This window comes from Dreissena polymorpha, chromosome 14 (genome assembly GCF_020536995.1).
Source record: "Dreissena polymorpha isolate Duluth1 chromosome 14, UMN_Dpol_1.0, whole genome shotgun sequence".
Classification (NCBI taxonomy): domain Eukaryota; kingdom Metazoa; phylum Mollusca; class Bivalvia; order Myida; family Dreissenidae; genus Dreissena; species Dreissena polymorpha.
The window spans coordinates 73,037,097-73,057,766 of NC_068368.1; positions in this window are offsets into that span (position 1 = coordinate 73,037,097).

The following is a 20,670-nucleotide window of genomic DNA, read 5'->3' on the forward strand; positions in this document are numbered from 1 at the left end:
AATGTGAATTTTACATCTGATATAGTAAGGGTTTACACATGAAATGCTGTTTCCTCAGCAATGTCATTATGGGTAGTTAATTTTAAAAAACGCATGATGAATGGCAACGTTACAGTTCAGGCAATCAGTTTTTAAGCACAACTTAAACTTCGAACTCTTATATGCAACCTCGACCTCTGAGGTAGGGAAACAAGTGTTTTCTTATGATGGTTAACATTTTTCCAACTTATTCAATAATTCATCAATATATGGCAAAGTCATAAAAAGACAGGAAATTCAAAGCTGTTCTATGGCCAGTTCGATCTTTGACCTATAATTGTGACATTGAAATTGAGGTAAATTGAAAGGCGTGACTTGCGAGACGTTGTCTTATGATAGTGGAATTCTTGTTCAAGCTATTTTGAGAAGGAAAACTTCGCACAAACCGACAGACAGACGGACAATGCGATTGCCATTTGCGTCTTTCTTCAAAGAGATATAAAGAATCAATAAAAATGTAATATAAAATAATATGACAACATGATTGTTTTCTTGTTTTAAATAAATTACTTTCTTTTGATTTTTAACAGCAACGTTTCGTACGTTTCTTACTTGTCTATCTTGAATCTTCTGGCTATGAATTTCACACGAGATATTAATTGGACATTGCGCCTGAACAGAGAAATGTTATACTTCTCTATGTAGTATAGAATCTAAATCAAGAGACGCGGGCAGGATCCTTGTTAGGTGCTTCGTCAGAGCTTCACCCGACAGACAGGCCATGCGAGAAAGAACACGCGCGTTAACTGGAGCTGCAGTCAGCTAGAAAAAAAGAGTTCAGCAATATTTGTTGTAAAATCACGGGAAAAACCCGTTGTTCAGAATTGTATCCCCTACAATCAAGCAAGTTGCAGTTATAATGTTATTAAAATTATTTGTGAAAACAAAAACCTCATGGTCACAAGATACGATTGTCATTAAAAACATGTCCATGTATTTTAAAGACTGGACAAAGTTAATTGTGAACTGTACGTTTTACCAAGGGCATTAATTGAAGTGTATTTAAATCCTCGATTGGCTTAAACTTATAGTTTGATCTTTGGCCTTGATTTGTGACTATGACCTTAGACCCAGAGCCTGTTTATTTCAAGTAACGCTCCATGCTTTGACAAAAGATCTACAAATCCATCCATAATGGACAATTAACGCCCCAAGCAAAGTGTAAAATACGTATTTACTAACTTTGACAGTTGACATTTTATTGTGACCTTGATCGTGGAAATAGGGATCTGCACGCGACCATCTGTCTCATGTTGATCACTTCGGTCAAGTTTTCTAAAAATTCATCCCTGCTGTACAAAATTATGTTCTGACAAAGTTTGAAGAACATATTTCCTTATTTTGAAATTTGGCCTTTCCTTAATGTTGATTACCGGCTGGATTTTCCATTTCAACACTTGAGAAACTTGTATGAAGTTCCTCTATAAACAATGATTTTTATGGGAACACACAGAACGGGCAACAAAGCGACTTTTCCTGGGCTGGTTTAATGGATTCTCAATTAATGGAAGATGCTTTTTATAAACACTTTATACTGTACCTTTGGAATGAGGTAGGGCAGCACTATGTAGTTCTTCATAATCATCACTTGAGTAAGTCCGTCGAGAACATGTTCGGACTGCTCTGAGTGGTTACCAAGCTTGCTCAGAAGATCAGGCAGTACATCGTCCAGTGCTCTCTCACCTATGCTGCTGTGTAAACTTTCAAAGAGTCTGGCTGCAGCCTTTCGCACCTCGGGCAGGGGATCACACAAGGCCTTCTTCACTGTTGGAATCATGCTGTTTGCATAAAGCATCGCCTGAAGTAGATAACACGAGTCATATAAACATGTAATACAAGAAATGAGCGATACTGTCAATGTTGTAACTCCGTCGAAATTGAAGACGAGTACCATTTCACTCTTATTTGTCCTTGTTTGAGCAATATACGTAAGAAATATATTAAGAAACATTATTATGTACGACCATCAATGTTCAAATTTATTGAGCTATTAAAAACTGAAAACAAATCTGTATTGATTAAACTTGCAAAATATATTAAAGAAAGCTTGGAAATTAGAAACGAAATTACAAATGTTAACGAAAACTGATCATCCTCTTTACATGCTGTGTTATGTTATATTAAATGTCCATTAATTCGTGTTTATATATTATACTGTTATACGTGATGTTATAAATTGTCATATAATAATATGTGTATATGATGATGTACTATGTACAAATCAAATAAAATATATGTTCTGTTCTGTAAAATGTGCTTTACGGTATTTTACCATGTATTTCTGTCGAACTCTGACAATTCAATATTAATGTCAATTTCGCTCTACTAATAAAACGATGCCTTTGTGCAGATGATTATTTTTCAGTACTGTTTCAGTACTGTTTCAGTACTGGCACATGACACGACCAATTCTGCGCTCATTATTTTCATAAAGCTTGAGCAATTATGAAACTATATGTCAACATTTAACAAATCCAAAACCATAAGCGTTCATTTTCCCAGTGTATAGAGAGCAGTTCAACAAAACATTGTCTTGGGTACACCCTCTGTGTAGCGTAAAGGCTATTCTCTACTTAATCATTTACATACAATCCAACAAAAAATATTTCATGATATACATGTTCATTCTGTGTTGAAGCCATGATCTCCATGAGGCTTATACAGAGGGCCTGTCGCTGGTCACTCTTCTCAGAGTTGAGTCCGTGCTCCAGTATGATAATGATATCCGGCAGACTTTGCTCCCCCAAATTCCAGATCAAATTCCGCAGAGTCTGCTTTGCAACCTAAAACAGACAATTATTCTCAAAAAAGCATGGCCAAGCTTCAATCTGCACACAGAAAGTCAGTGTCACTATATACTAGTTTGGTCAAGCAATCTTCATTCTTATAGAGCAAGAACATGACAAAACACTGCCTTCATTTTAGGTTTAAGAATTGCTTAATATATATATAGCCAGCTACGGGGTCTCTGATTTAGAAATAGGTCATGGGGTTCCCACTTTAAATACATGTATCTCCATACCCTTTTTATCTGATATTAACACAAATTAAGGTATATAGGGGTAACTAATATAGTATTATATATATGATCTGGCACAAGTTGTCATATCATACCATATTTTATTAAACGAGTTCAGGAATTTTGTTAGTAAGCGAGCCTTTGGCAAGCTTACTAACGAATTTCCTGGACGAGTTTGATAAAATATGGTATGATATGACAACGAGTGTCAGATCATTTTTATCACATGCTTTTAAATGAGCGAATTATACAAATATTTACGCAAATATTAAGATAAATCCCGAATGTTGTTTACATTTCGTGACGTCATTTGACGTTGCAGCGTCATTTCAGCAAAATAACAAAATGCGATTGGTCCATTAGTGAAAACAAAGCCAATGAAAACGCTTAAAAATGTTGTATTACACATGTGTAATAAAAAAATGTAATGGTTGTATTACATGGGATACAGGGTATAGCATGTGATAAATATAAATACGTCATTTATTTAACGTATCATACAAGGAAATATATAGCGACATTAATTTCGAGGTATATAAAATTTCAATTTCAGACGTGATTATGGTTTTCGATATAAGACCTTACTGTGACATTTGATGACATACCTCCCCTACACCCCCCTCATAGTAATTAAACGTGCCTAGAACGCGTTTTTTCCCTTAAGTAAAGTCTGAAAACTACCGAGACCGCGTAACTATATATATATATATATATATATATATATATATATATATATATATATATAGGGAGAAAGGTGTGTGAACAACCAGATACACAGACATACAAACAGACATACATATTCCCATTTGAGACTTCGGCGTGTGCGCCTAGCTACGGTGCAGAACGAGACATACACACTATGAAATCTCCATCCCCCCAAAAAAGGATGGTTCATTCACAGTTATATATCTCGCACTTACACCGCAACACATCTCGACGTGGGAACAATTTTTACATACACAGAATGGACAATGTTACATACATAGACACTTATTTACAAACATGAAACCATAGTTGTATTAGGGCAAGATCCGATAAGGATTCTAAACTACCCTCACACTATGTTAGAGACACCGCGGATATCCGTTGGATCAAGAAGATACAGTGAAATCATGAATATATTTTTGTGTATTAACAGGGAGATAATTATATTTCACAACAACGTCATTTCCTATTTCTGGGATCTATTAATAGATACTCATTCACAGTCGATAATTTATATATAGGGAGAAAGGTGTGTGAACAACCAGATACACAGACATACAAACAGACATACATATTCCCATTTGAGACTTCGGCGTGTGCGCCTAGCTACGGTGCAGAACGAGACATACACACTATGAAATCTCCATCCCCCCAAAAAAGGATGGTTCATTCACAGTTATATATATATATATATATATATATTATGTATATATATATATACAGGCCATACTGGTGCCAATTAAAACAATTACAACGTACCTGTACCTTTCCTATTTTAGCAGCGGCTATGTAATGGAATCTCATCAGACAGATCCATAAATTAACACGATTTCACATGCATCCTTATAGCAGAAAAAGAATAATACGAGAGAATAATTAATTTTTCTGGTTAAAACAAAAGTACCATCATTATTTTCTAAATTGCATCAACAAATCGTAATATTTTTCACCTGACATTTATCATTACTGGTGCTAGCCAAACATGTTAGAAGCTGTGTGCAAAGAGCAGAAAGAATCTCGCGTAGCATACGCGCTGTGTTTGGTACGACTGACTTCCACACATGCAGAGCCTCCTCGGGCACAAAAGGTGCCGAGTCACAGCAGGCCATATACAGCCCTGCACGGACGCGGTTACGGTGGTCCACGCCCAAGGCTTTCAAGATCAGCTGTTGGGAACTCTCTGTGCCAAATGTGTCATCATCACCTGCATTTTCAGTGGGTATTTCACCAGACACACCTGTCAAAGGATGAGAGGAAAACATGTCATGTGTGAAATGTTTTTAGAGAAACTGTATTTAAAACTTTATTTTGATAACTCTAAATAAATTAAACAACTCAATTTGAAAATAGGTAAAATGTAACTATGGGCACATCATCAGGAAAGTCTACTTAAATTCATTTACGATAAATGTATCAATCAAATAAATTTAAGCAAATTTACATTTGTTAGAAAGATTTAAGAAAATGAAAATCTCATTAGAAAAGCTTACCAACAGTAAAATCTTGTACATAAGCCGTACTATGACCGCTATACAAGGTATCGTACCAGAGATTCTATAGAGCAGACCTCCCAGCAGCTGAATGGATCTGAACCGGATCGTCCAGTTGTCGTCAAACAGTCTCAACTCTAGCTCCGGTAGCAGCTCCGGTAGCAGCAGCTGTATGGCCGTGTTGGCGTACATGTTGATGATCCTTTGACCCGCACACAGGGCCGTGTCGTAAACATACTCGGAATTATCAGAAAGTGCCTAGAAGACCGACCGGAAAGAAATAACTTAAAATTCTCTTAGGGCCAATGACATTAACCACATATCAATAAATAAAATATATATGTTAATTATTTTATGGCAAAAAGTTTTGATATAATACTTGAGTACAGAAAAAGATGATCGGAAATGCAATATTCTTTGTTAAAATTTCAGCCTTGCCAACTTTATTGAAAACTTGACACATGCCATTGCAATTCAGTGATATATATGTAGTTGTACTAAAATTAACACCTTTTTACCTTCAGAATAGTTGGAATGATGAGTCCAATATATTGTTTGAAGTCCTCCTTGAAGACAGAGGGTAGGTAGATAAACGTCATGATGTAGCCACCAAGCTCATGAGGTGGGATGTCTGTGCGCTGGGCTTTGCCAATGATGAGATGCATGATTGTGTTAAATTCAGCCAGCCCCATACCCCTTACCACTTCAGCCAGGCCTGCAACACACAACACTCACACCAATATCAGACCGGAAACACACAACAGTCAAACCAATTACAAACAGGCAACACGCATCCCTTACAACACTCACACCAATAACAGACCGGAAAAAACAAAACTCACACATGAAACAGAGCGGCAACACTCACTTTCACGAATAGCAGCATCATATTGTCTGCTAAGAAATTCTTTCTACTTATAGGAACTTGTTCGCGGTTTGAAATAATACCCATTTAAAATAGAAAATGTCATATATTAAAAAATGTCTGCAGTATATTCTAACATCATAATAACAATACTCACCAAGAAAATGTTAAAAATACATGTTTGTTTTTAGAAAATAATCATACGAACTCTGGAAATATGAAGTTTTTGAAGCGTTTCTCATCGATAAATTAGCGAAACGTTTATTAATTATTAATTTCTAAATTAACATTCAAATTCAAAAGCTGCCTGGCGCAGCGGAAGAGCATTAGCTTTAACTATGCTTCTTGAGGTTCTTGGTTACACTTCAGAGGTAGACACTATTTTGAATTGTATCTTGTTCCTTCTCATAAAAAACCCATCAAACATATAACACTTTGTAAGTTAATGCATAAACTGTATTTGTTTTTCAAAAACGCAAAAATCTGTGACCAAGCCCATTTAAGCTCCTTATTTACAGCTGCAAGGGTGAGTATGGAGGATGTCGATCTAGTTGTCACTAAATTTCTCGAACATGTATGTAAGAGTGTACCTGTCAGTTTTGTTCAAGCTATTTAAAATATTTTACTAAAGTTGATCTCAAACAAAACAGACAAAACAATCTTCCCACAAATAACTACCGGTATATGTACAAACATGTCGCAGAGAAAACAATTCAAGTGAGCAATTAACTACTCTATTAGACATAATAATGTGATAAATTCGTACCTTCAGCTGCCCCTGATCGCTTTTCGGCGCTGCAATATGATTTGAGTACCTCAAAGAGCCAATGCTTGAGGTCTTCGGACCTCTGACTGCCTATACACTTGACCATGGTGCCAAGGGCCCGCGCTGCCTCGCACCGAACTTCCGGCATCGTGTCCATCAGGGACTGTGTCAGACATTTGATCACCTTTTCTATGAAGGGGTACATATCCTGAAGGGGAAAAATGTTCCTGGATAAGAAACAAAGATTGTGATCGATATAGGGATTAATATACTTCATTGTTACTCTAGTTCACAAATTCATAAATCTTTATAAATCTTCAACCTTTCCTGTTCTTTTTATTTTTACCATTGAAACAATCAGATTATCTAATTACATAAACATTTCAATAAAATAAGTTATGACAAATTGTCATCTAGGAATGATTTTACCACTTAAGGTAGATATTTGATTGTAAATCACTAGCAAATGGTTGCATAATCAAAGTAATATTTCAAATTATTGAAAAAATTACCTTAAATAAGCTGAGCGGAGCAATTTGTGTTCTTCCGCTGCTTAATAACCTTACATTTATATTTAAGGGAAATAAAAAATACCAATTTAAACAAACACATGTAAATCAATGGAACTATCCAACTTCCAACACGATGCTACTACAAATCACACCTTCTGATCTGTGAGTGAGAACATGTTTCCAATGATTTTAGAGGCCATCTTCATGGCCTGTGTAGGACGGTCTTCTAAAGCATCCTCTAGGATTGGCATGATGAGTGCAAGCGACGGCGCGTCAATAACGAACACAAACTCAATCTCCAGCAGCTTCTGCAGACAGGCTTTCGTAGTATGCTGCGCGGGGTCCTCGAGTGCATCCAGCAGCAGTGGGACTAAAGCTGAGCGGAAAATATATAACACGTTTAACAAACTCACAAATTGCGGCCAAGTACTAAGACAATTTCTTTTTTTTCAAACACCCATTGGCCTATAAATATGAAATAATATTTCAGATTTGATATATAAAGGTTAAAAGCTTGTTATTAAGATCCAGAATTAGCTTGACAGTGTTTATTGTCCTAAGGGCTTGTGATTTGGGGTCAAGTGTATTTGTATGCTTCCGATCATGTTCGTCGTCATAAGGCCTAGTGGTTCAATATAAATATTTGCTTCCGATGATGTCAATAGTTCTTAGGCCTAGTGGTTCAGTGTATTGTTATGCTTGCGATCATGTTGATAGTCAAAAGGCATAGTGGTTTTATGTATTTGCATGTTTCTGATAATGTTTATAGATCTAAGACCTAATGGTTCAGTGTATAAACATGCTTGCGACCGTGTTAATAGACTTAAGGCCTAGTGGTTCAGTGTATTGGCATGCTTCCGATCATTTGCATAGTCCTTGCACCTAATGATTCAGTGTATTTTTAGGTTTCCGACCATGGTCATTATCCGCAAGCTCGTGAGTAAGTAATTTTGCATGTTTATAGTTCATATGACTAGTGGTTTAGTGTAATGCAATGCTTCCGATCATATTATTGTTCTAAGGCTTATAGGTTCAGTGTATGTACATGCTTCCGATCATGTAGATAGTCATAATGCCTAGGGCATCCGTGTATAAGAATGCTTCCGATCATGTTCATAGTAGTAATGCCTGTTGATTCACTGTATTTGCATTCTTCCTATCATGCTAATATTCATAAAGCCTTCTGTTTAAGTGCATGTTCATAGCCCTAAGCCCTTGTGCAGCAGTGTATTTGTATGAATTCAACCATGTTATAGTTCAAAGGCCTAGTGGCCCAGTATATTTGCATGGTTGAGAAAATCACGTTATAGTTCGATGGCCATATTGTTCAGTGTAATTGCATTATTCTGAGAATGTTCAAAGTCCTACGGCCTATTGGTTCAGTGTAGTTGCATGTTTCTTATTATGTTCATGGTTCTAAGACATTGTGATTAATAGTAGTTGCTTTCTTCTGATAATGTAAATAGTCATAGAAATGAAATATTCGGGGTCAGTGCGATGCTTTATATTATGTTTATAGTCCTAAATGAGCAATAACTAATGATGTTTGCAAATCATGAATGTCCCCTGACTTACGGCAAAGACCCCCATATGTGAAATTCACAAAAGATTGCTTTATATATATATTTATATATATAATGCATGCCCATATGACCACAATTTTTAATCTGGAAATATTAATCTTCCTTATATCCAAAGAATCAAGTATACCAATTTCGATGATATTAGATGAAAGCAATTTCCAAATATAGTCGGGAAACAAAGTTCTTATTACAAGCACATTTGATCTTGCCTTTTTACTTAAAGAAAGATAGGGGTCTTCCTACTCAAGTTAACATATAACCAATTTCTGGGATGGCAGATAAAAGGGTTCTCCAAATATTGTTCGGAAAAAATGTGTACAACCTGACCAGCCGACCAACCTACACACTAACAGACAGATGCAAAGCAAAATGTATACATATCTTTTTTGCATGTAGTTACTTACTATACTTTTCAACAGCTTACCATGAATGTCAGCATTGGGTATAAGGTTGCCAATCTGCCTTAAGGCTTGAAATCCTGCCCTCTGCACGCGAAAATCTGCTCGAGGGTCCATGAGCTCCTCTGTAATCTTAGGCACTCTGTTGAGCAGGCAGGCTGATAGTTCATTACATGTAGATGCGCAGTTCGCCATTGAACCTAGGAACTCCAAATCACCTGCTGCAATCATACATGTAGTGTGTACATAGCTTCAAGTGCATTGAACCTAGCAACATTTAAGACCTTTAAGACATGCACCTTATTGCTATTTTTATCAGATATACAGGTTTTATCATGGTAGAACTCAATATACATTAAAAAAAACTATAAGGTATAACTAATGTGCATCAACTAATGAAATTCAGCAAATTTGAAAAAGATTAAAAGTCTAAGCATTGTTGAATAAGCTCTTAAATGTGTCGTAGATGTATATGTTATACAGCGTACTTCCTAAAAACGGAGCACTCGAACAACTTTATTGAAAACCAAGAAGAGATTCCAGTTCCATTTTCTTCTATACGTTTAATGTACAAACTCTTCAGTAAACCAAACTCTCTTCATTCCGGAAAACAAATTTCTGCAGCAATATTTTCTCTAGCATGAACTTGTTTAGCTTTTATGAAATTGCAATTTACTCTAGTAAATCTGCAGTGACTTTGACATAGGTAAAAATATTTCCGTACTGACTATTGCATCATGTAAACCTGATATGTTATGAACTTAGCTATGTTCACTATTCATGTACTTTATTATTCTAAAAATAACATGTCATGATATAATGTGTCATTGTGTTGTACATCTATAATTTATTGTTTTATGCTAGCCAGTAGATTACCTACCCCACTCCAATATGCGTAATTCACGATGTATTTTTCGAAGCAAATTAAATGAAAGTAAATTTACGTGGTAATACTCGTGAAATACTGTAGTCACACCAAATAATTAAAATGATAGAAATATAGTCAAAATGTCTTATCCGTTTTGAATTAAAATTACAAATTATGTACATCTCTCCTCAAGGAAGATTTCCAAGCATCCTGTACTATATATATTCCAATACAGGTAAGTCTAATACAAAATTATATCTGAAAATAACCGTTAAAGGGCCATGACAGAGTAAAATCTTTAAAGATTTGAAATGGAGAATATAACATGTACATAAAATTACGTTTCTTTTTATTGCACGGAAAAGGTTCTCGTGAATTGAAAAATAATTCATCTCATGTATCTATTGTTGTTTTTTCTGTTTTTTTTCTTTTTACATTTTGACGTTTCTTGTTGTAACTTTGAAGTCATAATATGTTCAATGTCTGTGTAAAAGAACTTTTGTTTGAATTGTGAAGTCATAAATGATCAATTCCTAAGTAATAAGAGCTTTTTCTCGTGAATTGTGTCGTTTAAATATGCTCAATGTCAGTGTATTGTTGTGAATTGAAATAGAAAAACTAATTCATCTAATTTATCGATTGTTTTGTTTTGTTTTTCTTCTTTTCTTGTTACCATTTTGACGTTTCTTGTTTGAATTGTGCCGTCATAATATGTTCAATGTCTGTGTAATAAGAGCTTTTTCTTTTCTGAAAATTGACGTCATAATATATCCAAAGTCAGTGTACTAAGAGCTTTTTTTCGTTGTGAATTTTGTCGTCAAAATATGTTCAATGTCAGTATAATAAGAGTTTTTTCTTGTTGGAATTTTGACGTCATAACATGTTCAATATCAGTGTATTGTCATGAATTGAACTAGGAAAAATAATCCATCTAATGTATCGGTTATTGTGTTTTGTTTGTTTCTTTTCTTGTTTATATTTTGACGTTTATTGCTTGAATTTGGACTTCATAATATGTTCAATGTCTGTGTAATAACAGCTTTTTTCTTGTTATGAATTTTTGTCGTCATAATATGTTTAATGTCAGTATAATAAAAGCATTTTCTTATTTGAATTTTGACGTCATAATATGTTCAGTGTCAGTGCAATAAAAGCTTCTTCTTGAAAAAATATGTTTAATGTCAATGTCATAAGAGCTTTTTCTTGTTTGAAGTTTGACGTCATAATATGCTCAATATTAGGGTAATTAGAGCTTTCTGGTGTTTGAATTTTGACGTCATTATATGTTTCAACGTCAGTGTAATAAGAGCATTTTCTTGTTTTGAATTTTAACGTCATAATATGTTCAATGCCAGTGTAATTAGAGATTTTTTTCTCTGTAACAGGCGGAGTGGCTCAGCAGTTGTGTTGTTTGTGTCTTTTCTTGTTTACATTTTGCTGATGTAAAATCCTGGTACTTGTCTATCAAAACCTCTTTCTTATGTGAGATTTTTTTTCTTTTTCAATTTATATTACTTCCGTTTTGTATTAAAGCATTTCTCTGTTGTTTTGTTTTCTCACTTGTGTGAGAATTTCTTTTAATTTCATCATTTCTATGGAATATTTATCTGTTTGTATCCATAATTTGTGTTTTCTTTTTTTGTTTGTATGTATTGACATCTTATGTCTTATAATAGAAAGCAACTGGACTTAAAAAAATAGAGACCAACTGGATCAAAACACACACAAATTATCATTTACATCACCCTTCACCTCTTGAAATGATTACAATATGTACTTTAAATGTAAAAGGGCTAAACAATAAAGACAAAGATTTTTCTTTGCAGACTTCGAAATGGTATTTGATTCACTAGACCATTCGTTTATGTTCTCTTGCTTAGAGAATATGAATTTCGGTGACAGTCTTATTAAATGGTTTTACTATTTTACACCGATATTAACAGTATAATTAATACCAATGTTTTTTCTCAAACAGTTTTAACATCGAACGAGGGGTAAGACAAGGATGTCACTTTCATCCTCGCTATTTATTATATGCATCAAGTATCTATCACACTATATCCAATCAAATAAACATATAAAGGGAATATCGCTAGAACCCGAAGAGGAAATTAAACAGCCCCTATTTGCTGACGATGCAATTTATTTTTAGTGACTCATTCGATAATCTTATAGAATCGCTAACCATTTTTGGTATGGCATCTGGTCTTAAACTAAACAAAAGCAAATGCACTGTGCTAAGAGTAGGTAAATTCAAACAAAGTTATGTTCATCTTAAAAAGGAAATTAAATTCAACTGGACATCAGATGTAGCAACAACGTTATGAATAACCTTTACAAACAATGAACTGAAACAAGTCTAAAAAACATATTTCCTAAATTACAAAATTTTAAAAATTGTTTAAAATCATGGCAGCATCGCAAACTTACACTAATAGGAAAAAAAACATCGCGATGAAAACGTTTGCACCCCCTAAATTAATTTATAAACTAACAGTTCTCCCAAACCCACACAATGATATTATTGAAGATATAAAATCAGAAATATTTAATTTCGTATGGGACGGTAAACCTGATAAAATCAAGCGAACTCAATTAATTCAATCAGTAGAATATGGAGGTATCAGACTAACGGATATAGATTCATTCCTAATTGTAATCAAATGCAGTTGGGTCAAAAGATATTTAGATAACACCAATACGAGTAAATGGAAATTATTCTACCAGAAAATCCTTAAAACATATGGTGACTCCTTACTTTTGAATGTAATATCGACAACAATATCTTAGACGAACCAAAAAAATATTTCTATCGAATGTTCTATCGGCATGGTGTAAAGTTACTCATGATTTACAAACCACAAAATATGTAGATCAATTGTACGACTACAAAATAAACGACTTCTATTATTTTGATAACTTATGCTACATATTCGGAATACCTACAAGTAATTTCCTGATGTACTACACATTGATCAAAAGTATACCCATACGTATTTAAGCAGTTACCAATACAAATAACACACCATTTACTCAAAAAAAACATTCGTAAAAAACATAATTGCTAAACAAAACAAAAGAAACAAAATATTTTACACACTTCAAATTAAAAACCCTGCCAAAATCTCTAAAGCCCAACTAAAATGGCAAAACCTTCTTGGAGAAAAAGAATTTAATTGGAAACAAATATTTGTCATGCCATATAAATCAACTACTGATAGCATACTGAGAAAATTTCAATACAATACATCTAGAGAATCATAGCTACAAATAAATATCTTTTTAAGTTCGACCTATCCAACACAAATCTATGTGATATGTGTAGTGAACATATTGAAACAATAGAACATCTTTTCTGGGAGTGTACACATATTCAACCTCTATGAAATCAATTGACAATCTTTCAAGAGAAACAACAATAAAATGTTAAACTATCTCTCTAGGCATCAGTTTGGGGGTAAATACCTTCAAAATACAAGAGGTTAATAACGCTGTGAATTACATAATTAATGAAATATTTTATATTCAGCATGAAATACAGAAAACAAGTACCTACAATGAACTGTTTTATCAATTATTTAAAACCGAAGATTCAAATTGAAAAAAAAATTACCCTTAACAATGATACACTTCATATATTTGAACAAAAATGGAAACACATTAAACTTTCATAAACAAGTCCAGTATGCTTTATACACACTTTATGCAACTCATCCTTATTCATAACTATTCTGTTGTTTTTCGTTTTTTTTCTTTTCATAACCTATCACAAACAACTTAAGAAAAAATACATATTAATAACATGTTTGAACATTATTGCTGCTACATGGTATCACTTTGTTTTATGTTCATATACATGTATATTTTATGTCTTGTATTGAATTTAAAAAAGGTAAATGTTCAGGTAGAATAACCTTGGATACAGTTGAGAAAAGTATCTATTTTGTATTCTTCACACCAATTTGCACATAATCATTGTTTAACTAAACATTTATATGGCAACAAATGTAATGTCTCCCAAATATTTTACTACTAACAGGCATTATGAACATTGCATATGCATAAACTATAAAACAACGTACCCTCTATCTTCCTTGAGTCCCATTCCTTGTTGATAGCATTCTTCAGGGTGGTCATGATACCAAGCTGCTTCAGTGCGGTGATGCCCAGTGCCCTGATCAGCGCTTCCAGCCCATAAGCAGACCCTTTCATCTCCCATTTAATCAAGTTCTGCACCAGCTGATGGGCATCAGACTTCACCGCCGGAACCAGGGGCACTAGGCAGTTTGCTACAGCTTCATGCACCTTCACACATACAAAAAATCGATGTTATGGTTTATTGATCAATCACTACAGTACAAATAACCTTTGCTGATAACTTAGATATCAATAAAAAAACTCACTCATTCCTTAGATTGCACCAACACAAATCTCCCTTATTAATATCCAAATTAGTTGCAAAAGTAAAAATTTTACTTTATAATAACTTAGTTTGCAATAATAAAATTACTCCTTATTGATATTTTAAAATACAAAATACCCTTAAAAAAACTTAGTTTGCAACAGAAAAAAAATCTGAAACTTTAGATTCCAACAAACACCTTACAAATAACCCTTACTGACACATAGGAGTTGGAAAATACATGTTCAAATATCCTTAACTGATAACTTAAAATGCAATAAAAAGACATCTTAATTACCTTAGATTGCAACAATACAAATACCCGTAAATATTTCCTAAGATTGCAACAATACAAACACCCCTTCCTTGATACCTTCGATTGAAACAATACTAGAACGTCTTACGGATAACTAAAAATTCAACAGATCAACAGCAAAATACCTCTACTGATAAATTTGATTGCACAAATATAAACGACTCTCTATGATACCTTCGATTGCAACGATACTGATACATTAAATTGCAACAAAACAAACACTTCTAAATAAAACCTTAGATTGCAACGACACTTATACCCCTTAATGATGCCATATGTTCAAACAATACAAATACCTCTGATTAATACCTTATATTGCAACAAAACAAAAACTATTAACTGATACCTTAGAACTATCAACACTAGAAATTACCCTTATAAATATCTTCTATTGAACAATTCAGATATCTCTAACTGATAGCGTTGATTGCAACAATACAAATAACCCTTACTTACACCTAAAATTGCAACAATACAAATGCCCCTTATTTATATCTTAGAAACAAGAATACTAGTAAAATTGAGTGATGCTCCCTGATTATCGATATATGGGTTCATTGTGTGGAAACTAATAATTGTTCCAAGGGCACAAACTCCCTATAAACGTACTGGAGCGGAATGAAATGAGAATGTAAATTTCATTTGAGAATGTCATCTCATTCATCAAAGGGCAATTACTGCCTAAAAAGTATTGAAGCGGCACAACCTACACCTATGCATTTCCACCCAACAGAGATGGTGTATATGACAGGTCATAATATTAAAATAATTGTCCGAGATCAAACCCGAAAGGATTTATTATTTAAAAGGCAATAACTCACTAAAACATCATTGGGGCGGACAACATTAAAATATGCACACGTCCACCTTATAAGAAAAGTGCATATACAGTTGTTGTTTTTTAATTTAGATCATTTCTTCCTGAGACATTATGCAGAAACAAATTCGAATTCAGATCATTGGTATCTGAGATTTTGCAAGGAAACAAACAATATGATTTTTTATATTGTAACATTATTAAATAGATTCTTAATGCTGTAATCAAATTTTATGTATTGATACTTCAATTAACACATTATGAAAATCCATACTGATCACATTTCATGCCTTTATATATGTTAATATGTTTTGAACATGTATACTCATGGAATGTTTGTCTACTGTATATTGAATAAACCATAAACCATATTAACACTCAAAGGTCACTATATCCCTGACAAAATAATTGGACCGGAGTCACCTGACGCAAGAAAAGCACGTCCACCCAATAAGGATGCTGCACATCAAGCTTCGTCATAATCAGATCTTTGGTGTTTCACACCTCACGCGGAAATGAAAAGTATGACTGACGGAAAGACAGAAGAACATCGAGAAGGAAATAAATAAATCGGGAAAATTCGTTTCAGACCAAGCAAACTTAATTCCACAAAAAGTAGAACTTGGATGGACGGACAAAGCGCAGACTATTTGTTCCTCCCTTTCGAGAAAACCATAAAAATCGCTCCGTTAATGTATGGTTACCAACTTTTAAACTTGATGTAAGCTAGCATTTTAAATACTAAAAATCCATACAGTTAAAATCAGAGTTTTTTTTAAACAAAGCCTTTTTCATCTTTTTTTTCTAAATGCACATATAATAAGGTTTTAAGTTCAGTTACCTCCTGCGAGGGCGAAGAGAGGGCAGATATCAACTGTTTCACAATTATCCTTACTTTGGGGTCGTCCTTGTCCAGATGCTTGGCCAGAGTGCCATTTAGGATGGCGATATTTTTGCGGACGGCGTCGCAGATCGCAGCACCTTGTGGGCTCGCCAGAAACTTCTCAATTACGAGTATCAGCAACGACACATTCTCCTGCAAACAGTTCATTTCTCTGAGTCTTTGGCTGGAGGGATTAGAACATATATTAATGTTGTTTGATATAAAATTATGCTCTCACAAACTTAATTTCATTTTAAGGAAAAGTAATAGTAACGTGAAGATTTGTCCAGAAATGAAATATGTATAATGCAAAAACGGACAAACATGTATGCATATTAAAAACATTTTAAAGATACCCTTTTCATATTATTCTCTCATAAAAGATGATCTCTTTATTAATTTCGACTGTATAATGTAAAGCGTAATGAGTACCGCTATCTTTTTTTTTCCGTGATTTTAAATAATATCAATTGATTTGTTACAATTTTTGGGGTATACATGTCAATATTTGAAATATAAACAAGTGTTTATCGCATTTGAGGTTTTTTTCTTGCTTGTTTAAGCTGAATATGTAAACCCTCATGCCATACCTTGCCATGGACGTTGATGGTTGTCATGGCAGCTTGTCTCATCAGAGAGCACACTTCCTGGCTGCGATCTCCTAGACCCTTGGACAAAAAGAAGTTGAACAGGAGAGGAAGCTCACTCTTGGGCAGAATAGGAGCAAGGTGATCAAGAATTATGGCCACCCCAGTCCTGGGCTGCCAATTATCCTGCATTTGCTCAGAGATCACTTTGCGTAATCCATCTAGTTTTTGCGGTGGCATCTGTAAAAAAAAGCCATCTTGTTCAATCGTGTTCATCATAAAATATCAAAATGTATAATTATTCAAACACAAAATAGTGTAGCTATAATCCCTTTACTGGTTGAGGACCAATACAAATATTCCGAAGAACCCGTATCATGGTACATGTATACAAACATATCAGTCTTGCCAACTCAGAATACAATTTACGGTTAAAACATATTCTCCTGAGTTCTGTTGATGTTCGCCTTGTTTTTACAAATATATATAAATAAAATCCACTCGGACACATTTCTAATAGAACTCTTTTCAAACCTGAATATCTCAATTATTTAAGAATTTGAATAAAACAATCACATGTGATCATTTGACTACGGTGTATGCAAACTCGCGATAAAACCATTCATCCGTGACGATCGGACGCTAAAGCATATGGGGTATTTATTGTTTCATCTTTTTGCATGAGAAAATGGTGATACGCGATTCTTAATATCATTAATTTATTCAGTTAAGGTGGGTTTTAACAGCAGGAGAACATAAAAATAAATTAAAACAATGTATGGTTCAAATGGATATTCAGAAGCGCAACCGCCCATTTTGGCAAATGCCAAAATGCGAGGTTACGCACCTTAATTTTCATATAAGCCATACGGTTTTTCGAATTAACGATATGTTTTCCTGGTGTAAGAACCCACTCAAAATTAGGAAATTGCAATTTTTAGAATGAGATCGCGTTTCACCATTTCCACGTGCACAATTACAAAACCAAACACATCCCAAGTGCTTAAGAGTCCGATCGTTACGGATGGATAATTTTATCGTCGGCTTGTGCAGAATGAAGTCAAATTATGACATGTAAAATATAGAATCATAATCGTAACCCATTACTGAGGTATTTAAGTTTGAAAAGTGTTGCGTTAGAAGTCTCCAAGTGTGCAGAGTTTCCTCACTTTTATTTACAAATGCAATTTGAAACTGTTCTACAGATTTCAAATAACGAGTGTGCAGAAATTAATCATTTATTGCTAACAAAATTGTTTGCTCATTTAAATTATCAATGGTTCATTTATATTCAGTACATTTGAAACATTTGGAATGATGGATATTATGAATAAACACGTGTAAATGTTACATGACTTTACGACATGTCAAATTTTGTTTCTGTGTAATATAATATCCTAAAAGATTTGCTCTTAAGAAAAACATGAAAAATAACATAATGTTGTTGATAACATTCATATGCTTTCAAATTAAAATGTACTTCATACTACAATATTTATAATAAAACACCCTCAGACATTTTTGCGAGTTTGGCATAGAACCCTATATAATAGCCAACGCATTGCAATATTTCTTGCAATTGGACAGTCCTACCTCGAGTTTCTCCTCATATCTGACGAGCAACAGCTCGATGGTGGTTCCTATTTGTTTGCCGTGGCACTGAAGACAGTCTGCAAGGCATTTTGCTGCCGCCCGACGCACGATCTCTTCAGGGTGGGTGACGTCGTCTACGAGTTTTACGCACATGCCCTCGTACGGCTCCTCCAGGAACAAATCTTCTCGCAGACTGAAAAAGAAGTCAAAACATACATGCGTTTTGCTTTTCTTGCATTTTTATTTATTTATTTCATTTATTGATTATATTGCATTTGTTTATGTGCTTGTTTGCGACATTAAACCTTTGTAGCAGTTTTGGAGTAAAACATAAAATAAGTGGAATTTGATTTCAAAAAACTGAATCCTACAATTTACCTGGATCAAGGTAGTAAAACCTTTTACACACTTATAAATAAAAAATGGACTTAATAACCGTTAAAGTGAAGATATTTAATTCTTGAGAATGATGAACAAATATCAAGTTTTCTTATCGAAATTGTTATAAAAAATGAAGTAGCATAAGCGATAAAGAAAGCATATTCAAACCACTAAAGCAAATTCAAACAAGACAGAACTAACTATACTATTGTGAGAAAGTGGAATTCAGAAGACAAAAAGATGTACATCAAACATTTCAGGTCTATGCACATAATTGTGACAGAGTTTTCGTCATCATCATCATCATCATCATCATCATCATCATCATCATCATCATCATCATCAGCAGCAGCAGCAGCAGCAGCAGTAGCAGCAGCAGCAGCAACATCATCATCATCATCATTACCATCATCATCATCATCATCATCATCATCATCATCATCATCATCATCATCAGCATCATCATCATCATCATCATAATTATTATCATCATCGTCATAATGAACAAAAACAACTTCAATACCACACTTACATAGAATTTCTTTAATGGATGTTATAATCCTTAGAATAATAATTTTCAACCCGTGTAACAAATCTTGCTCTTTGGCCAAAATTACAATTAAAATTAATACATTTCGTGTCAGCAATATTTTTCAATAGAACTCAATTGTCATATCATTAGAACAAACATGCTAAGCAAGTTCCATGTAGGTTGGGCAAAACATGTGCCTTCAAGAGACTAAGTTTCAATACAGATGAGAGCAACTTCCCGATCCCCTTGCGGCCATGATTTTCAACAGACAGAAACCATTTTATCCTAAGCGTGAAATCATTAACCCATTAGATGAGATGTTCTGCTCAAGTGTCAATATGATTGAGACTTCTAGTCTGTTAGCAATCTTTTACTAGAGCCATATATGGAAAAACTGCACCGCCCCGTGGTTGCCATCGTTTTCAACAGACCCGAACCATTCGAACTCAGCTGATTTTCATGAGAGAAAACGTTCCGAGCAAACTCCGTGAATACTGGACAATGAGTATGACTCCTATAATATTTACAAGGTTTAAGTAGAGCCATATAAAAAACATAACTGCAGCAGGCCGGCATGTTTTTCAGCAGACCAGAACCGTTTTCGAAGTCGACCATATGTCAATTGAAACAAGCAAATTCGTTGAATTGATATCCCCCGCCATTATACTTCTGGACACAAATTTTTTCTGGACGGATGGACAACGCAAATGTGCATCATCATGTTATCCATATATATATACTCATACCAAGTTTCAATGAAATCCGTCAAAGCACTTCCAAGATATGGCTCCGGATACACACAAAAAGCATTTTTTCAAAATACAAAGGACATTAACTCCGTTATTATTCGATGGTGTACAATGCCATTTGGCATGCATCATCCTCTTATCCATATATATATGTTCATACAAAGT